The following is a 6,776-nucleotide window of genomic DNA, read 5'->3' on the forward strand; positions in this document are numbered from 1 at the left end:
TTATAATTCCTACTTGCACACCTACTTAATCCTTTCTTACTGTATAATGCATTACAGATTTTTCGCAAAGTACCAAGCTCGTTCATGCATATGAACGCACCAAATTGCTTTAGGCCACTTACCAAGCGACAGCCATAGCGCGGCGATAATCGCTACCGAAATATAAGCTGCCGTGTTTTACGAATTTAAAAACACTCGGTACGGTGCCTGCCGATGTCAGAAACACCTCGGTTGCGGTGCCTGCCAATATGAGATGCACCTCGGTTACGGTGCCTACCGAAGACAGAAACACTCGGGTCGGTGCTTTGCCGAAGCAACGAGCACGGTGGTTAAATATCATGCGCTGGCACCGACACCGGTGCCTTGGTATCGGCGACCGGTGTCTGCTGTTGAGCACCGGTACGGCGTGCCAACTTCAATGCTCTTGGTGGCGTGATTATTGGTAGAAGTGCCCACCGTGCAGCACCGTTCGGTGCTTTTGCCATGCCTGGTTCCCGGTGGCCGGCTGTCCCGAGTTCAAGTTGATTCTGACGGAAATTACTCTCGATAATCGGTTATTCAGAGTTTAAATATTTTACATATATATTTATTCTAATCACTCAATAATCTGTTCAGCCATAAGTAAATTCAAAACTTCTGCAACACAAATTCATATGCTCAGTCGCATCGTTTGCTTTTTGAATACCTGCCCGCTTCTTATTCTGTGTTCACCGCTGTGCCACTCTAGCCTCAGCATGAGAAGACCATTCATTCATTTCTCCGCGCATAACCCATTCCGCTCTAGCTAACCAATCCCAAATTAGTCATGCTCCTCGCCTGTTGCTCGGCGTGCCATATTCTCTGCAACCTGCAGGCAATCTGAGTGGTAGCAGTCGAGACTGCGTTCCACTTCTCCACCGCTTGGCACATCCCCTGTATAAGGGTATTAGGGGTTGTGTCCCAGCCGCAGACATCTAGCATGGCTCGTCTTTCGACGTCGAAACGGGGACATACGAATAGTATGTGTTCCGCAGTTTCGTCAACACCTGGGCAGTCTGGGCAGACTGGGGCCTCCGCGTGCCCAAACCTATGGAGGTACTGTCGGAAACAGCTATGGTCTGACAGGAATTGTGTCAGATGGAAGTGAACTTCCCCATGGGGTATTCCCACCCAGCTCGATATATTAGGTATCAGCCAGTTGGTCCACCTACCTCTCGAGGAGTTATCCCATTCGCATTGCCATCTGGCGACCGAGGTCACCCTGGCACGCTCGCGGACTTCCCTATTGCCACGCAGTTCAAAACACTCTTCGTCTTCCCGGATGACCAGCCCGTCTGGCACGCAGGATGCATCGTGTGATACCGTGCCGTAGGCAGATATCACTCTGAGACACATCAAGCGATAGGTGCTCTCCAGTTGGCGAAGGTAACTGGTCACTTTCAGTGCACTCGTCCAGGACGGTCCACCGTACCTAAGGATAGATACGGCGACACCTGCCAGTAACCTACGTCTACTGGCGCACACCTTAGAGCTGTTGGACATCATCCTCGATAATGCCGCAACAGCCGTCGAAGCCTTCTTGCACGCATAGTCGACATGGCTGCCGAAGGTCAGCTTGTCGTCTATGATGGCCCAAGAATCTTCAGACTCCGTTTTGAAGTTATCTCGACTTCTCCCGCTTGGATAACTGCTTGTTGTACCGACTTACGGTTATTAACAATAACCAGCTCCGTCTTGTGGTGGGCGAGTTCTAGGCCTCTCGCGCTCATCCATTCCGCCACCATGCTAATCGCCTGTGCCGCCGTTAGTTCTACCTCGAGGATTGACTCCCCGTAGACCGCCAGGGTGACATCATCGGCGAAGCCGACGATTTTCACACCAAGAGGGAACTCAGAACCCCGTCATACATAAGGTTCCATAATACCGGCCCAGGATTGAACCTTGCGGGACTCCTGCGGTAATAGGAACACTTCTCTGACCGGCCTCGGTCTCGTATAATAGTACACGGTTCTGGAAGTAGCTTTCCAAGATCCGGTACAGGCCCACCGGCAGACCAAGCCGGTGTAACGAGAGCGCGATGGCATCCCAGCTTGCGCTGTTGAATGCATTCTTCACATCCAGTGTCACTAACGCACAATATCGAATACCTCGCCTTTTCCGTTGGATCGCTATCTCGGCAGTCCTTACCACTGAGTTGATAGCGTCCACCGTGGGCTTGTTTTTTCGAAAATCGAACTGATTACTTGACAGGCCATCCGTACCTTCTGCGTATGGAGTTAGCCTGTTGAGGATAATCCTCTCAAGCAATTTGCCCGTTGTGTCAATCAGACAGATTGGTCTGTACGCCGATGGGTCAACCGGTGGCTTCCCGGCCTTCGGCAACAGTATCAGCTTCTGCCTTTTCCATATATCCGGAAAACTTGTCTTGAGAGCGCTATTTGGGACTCCATTAGGCCCTGCAGCTTTATTCGCTCGAGACGGGAAGAGTATTTCGATAATCCTCGCCAACCGGTCCGGCGACCGTTCGGCGGGTGAGAAGCCCTTTGGCCTTTGCCATCACGATCCTGTAGGCATCGCCCCACGGTTTCACGTTGGCATCCTCGCACAATTTGTCAAAACACGCTCTCTTGCTGCTCTTGATGGCCCTGTTAAGGGCCGATTTCGCAGCTCGAAACACTTCACGGCGGTCCACTCTTACCTCCTCGGTGCGGGCTCTCTGTTCGATCGTGCTTTAGAAATACCTACAGAAGCATGTTGTCAGATACCTTAGTGATAAAAAACGCATCACCTATATCCGAAATATGATCCGTATGTCCCTATAAGCACATTACCCCACAGTTTTTTTTACATTTTGACTGCTCATCGCAAGTTTTTGCAAAAATTGCACAGACTTATTTTAAAGAAAAAATTAAAAGCTTTAGAATAAGTATAGTGCGATCGCGGGCATTCACGAGCGTCGTTGTTGTTATCGCATTTGAAGTTCGAATTCAATAAAAATTATGAAGAATAGGTATCCAAACAATAACTAAACCAACTAATGACTTATTTTTGGCGATTTTACGCTGAAATTTCATCACTCGGATAATTTTGGTGAAGTAATGCAATGCATAAAAACAACCGTTTCTTTGAAAAACGAAAATCACGGGATGTAGTTCCCATGGTCGAATAATGCAAAAAACCCTTGAGTTATGCCCTTCAAAAAGCTGTCAAAAATTAATTTTACGTTCAAATCACCTCAAATTTCAAAAAAAAATGTCTGATGGCTCAGCTGATACGAGAACAATACTAGCAATAAAATCGCGTAACCTTTATATTTGGACTTAAGTCCGGGATCGTCCCACTGTGGACAGGTAACTGGTAACCAGCATGTACCGAGCGCGATTTTGTGCTATCCCTTCAGCTTTCCTTCTTCAACGCATCCAGACATAGAGAGTGTATGTGTGCTGTAGCCAGCACGAGAATATCACACGAATGATGCCGCAGTTGCATAAGACCCCCGGTTTTGTACTCGGTTCAGTTTACGTTCAAAATCAAAGGGGCTGGTCAGGCTTGTGCGCAAGGAGAGGGTTTCGGGGCTTCAAACCCCTCCCGTGAGGGTTCTAAATTACTTTTATAAATTTCTTGTTTAGGGAAGAAATTATACTGTGAGCCCTACTGAAGTAGTACCTAACGGTAACCCCGGATGGATGAGAATGGTGGGATGCAAAAAGTTTAAGTTTAGTCGGTAGGATTAACTACTACAAACTAATCAGACACTACCACGAGCCTATTCCATTCCTTGTCGATGGCAGACATTTAACCAATTTGTTGGGCTGAGTTGATTAACACACAAGACTCAACCTCGGAAATTTTTTTCAAAGTCTGAGGGTTTCTATACCTTTCTTTAATAAGAAACATAAAGAAATCAAAACCTTTTACTTGATAATTTTCTGCGTACGGGCTTGGGACTGGTCATCAAACGAAATCAGTTTACTTTTATCGCCAAAGAGGTGGGGCTTTGAACAAAAACTGTTCAAGATTTGCCGCGCGGTGCAAAAAATTATCTGGAACCAATAACGAGCGAGCTTAAGTCAGATGATTTAAAAATAAATTTTCGGTGTGTATGCTACTTTCCAACCATCGAAAATACAAAAGGGTAGTTGGTGAAGGAATTTTTTTTCAAATTTAGATAGCGCTGATAAGGGCTAATTTGTTTTCCAATAAAAAATATTCTCCGGGTGAGAGATTTCTGTTCCAATTGGCTCCCGTTACTAGCACGGAGCTGTACAAACTAATTATTATAGTTAGTCCACGGAGTTCACCAAATCCTAATAATTATCTTCTCTCCTGATGTTGAAAGGATAAGGTTGTAGTAGAAACCGATCAAAATCACAATTCTTTCTGTTCAAAATTTGCGGCTCGGTACATGAAATAAGTGGCAACCAATCACGAACGAGCTTTGGTCGGGTGTTTTTAAATGTGGTTTTTCAGTTTGTATGCTATTTTCCAACCATCGGAAATGAAATTAACTCCTCTGCTAGCAGCACGTAACGACACAAACTGATTCATCCATCAGCCGTGTACAGTTCACAAATATTTCCTTCTCGGTATTGTACAGCCCTTTGAGGAGAGGCCCTGTTCGCTGCAAACAGTTCAAAACGAATGTTAATAGAAACAAATCTGTAGCAGAGCTATATTTAAAACTTTTCATCGTTTATGTGTACGGTTGATGAATTGACGGCTCTGATCGAGATCAGCTGAAAGTTTTCACATTTTACGAGTAGTTTTCGAAAGATTTTTCAAAATACTGTTTTTTTGTCATAAAAGGGTGCGTCTGCTGTAGTGGGCAAAAAAATCGACTTTATTTTTATTCGCTTAATTGTTAGTATTAATCCTCTAGAATAGGCTCCCGCAATCTCGGTGGCCACTGAACTTCTTTTGTTTTATACAGCCATTCCTCCCGCGTAAAATCGATTTTTTCGACTTTTCTTGGATCATCGAGTAACTACAAGTGTAAGCTTCACAAATCTTATTGAATTTCATGTGTCATACAATTTTATCAAGAGTTGTAGTGTTCGCCGCGGCGCTCTTCGACGTGGAAATGGTTGGACATCTACTCTTGGAACGCTCGTATGTGTGGCTCTGCGTGTCTGAAAATAGTTTTTTATGAATGTATAAATAAATTTTAACTTTACACAAAAGATCCATTTTTACCTTGCCTTCAAAATCGTAAAACAAAATAACTTTCGGTTTGAGCACTTTACACCAGACGCCCCCTTTAACCCTCCGGAAGTCGCGCAAATGGCTAACTGAACGAGCACCCGCTGGTGCCCTAAGACAATTTCGCTAGATTTTCAGAGCAGCGTGCACTCTGGGCACTGGCGCGAATGCTGGAAGGTAAATGCATGTCATACATATTGCAAACAACATTGTTGAACATATTGTCTCCATTTTGTTGGAGAAGAAATTATTTTTTTCCATGTAGTACTATACAAAAGATATAAGCGTTCCAAACCTTACACGACTTTTTCCCCGAAATTTTGAAAAGGGGCCCCTGCAATGAAAGGTAAGTCGTTAGTCACGACAAAATTTATTCAAGGCCTTCAAGTAGGAGACAGACAGGGCGGGGGTTGTTTTGAATCTCCAAAAAAAAAAAAAATAAAAAAATAAAATAAAATAAAATAAAAATAGGTTGCGCACCGGGTCTGTCCAGAGTACCAGATGTTATGTTCGTCTTAGGTAGTTTTCTGGCCCACTACGTGTCATCCGACTGCTGATCCCGGTAAAAGAACGACGATAGCTGATTAGTAAGCGTAAATGTTTCTCACCCTAGTGGTTCTGTGTTCAATCCCAGCAGAGATCGTTGAAATTTTCTGAGGCAAAAACTGTTTCGGGTGACTTCTTTCTTCGGAATGGAAGTAAAGTGGTTGGTCCCGGTCCATGTGTTGATGGGTACAGCGTACAAATGGTGAAGTCGTCTCTCTGGCGTTGGGGAACGACACTCAGTGCTGAAGAAAAATAAATGTGAATATATAAAACGGTAAAAATGATTTACGAATCTGATTCTACAGAGACAAGATAGACAGGAGCACATGGGGCAAAGTAGTTTAACCAAGACGATCTGATGAGAGACTGACGACGAACAGCTATGAATCGAGTTAACTTCTACATATAGAAAATCATCTCGAGGCGTTAGTCTTAATGGCAAGGCAATGGCATCTTCATTCTCAGACAGAAATTGTAGAACGAACCCATTCCGTCGAAAACTAGTAAAAAGATGATCAAACTGGTACTTTTTTAAACCAAAATTTCAATCTCACATATACCAGTTTTTAGAGAATTAAGATTTTCTATCTGTTTATTTCAAATTGAGCATTGGCATTGGTATACCGCAAATCCAAAACAATTAACATTATCAATCTCGATAAGCTTTACGATCACCGTGTAATAGAACTCTTTTAGCGCAACCCACAAACAAATCACGTGTAAAGCATTAAAAGTTGAGCGCCCGAAGCGTCTATCCATCTATCATTTTACAATCCAGTTTGCAGTTGCGCTTACTAAATCAGTCGGCCACTAGACTACCACGTGCTGCTCTCGTCGCAAATTGACGGTGTGTGCGAAATCTGTGACGATCATATTCGCTCGCTTAGTTGCATTTCGCGCGACATTATTCCACCAGCCGGTAGTTCGGATGCGGAGGTGTGCACTACACTCTCTAGAAACAGCAACACCACGCGCAACACACCCATAGCGCGCCACTAGCTGTCTGTAGGTACTACGTACTATAAACTATAGCCTGGGTGGGCGAATGTGCA

The 6,776-nt window shown here is 44.5% G+C and overlaps 1 long non-coding RNA gene across 1 annotated transcript; it reads right to left on the bottom strand.

Annotated features, from left to right (window-relative positions):
* Nucleotides 1–5,211: 5,211 nt before the first annotated feature.
* Nucleotides 5,212–6,082, bottom strand: LOC131684809 (uncharacterized). The gene is made up of 3 exons (XR_009304685.1): nt 6,028–6,082; nt 5,787–5,966; nt 5,212–5,348 (listed from the first exon to the last, which is right to left on the bottom strand). It is a non-coding gene; the product is annotated as an uncharacterized LOC131684809 (long non-coding RNA).
* Nucleotides 6,083–6,776: the final 694 nt, after the last annotated feature.

The sequence above is a fragment of the Topomyia yanbarensis genome, chromosome 2 (assembly GCF_030247195.1).
Source record: "Topomyia yanbarensis strain Yona2022 chromosome 2, ASM3024719v1, whole genome shotgun sequence".
NCBI classification, from domain to species: Eukaryota; Metazoa; Arthropoda; class Insecta; order Diptera; family Culicidae; genus Topomyia; species Topomyia yanbarensis.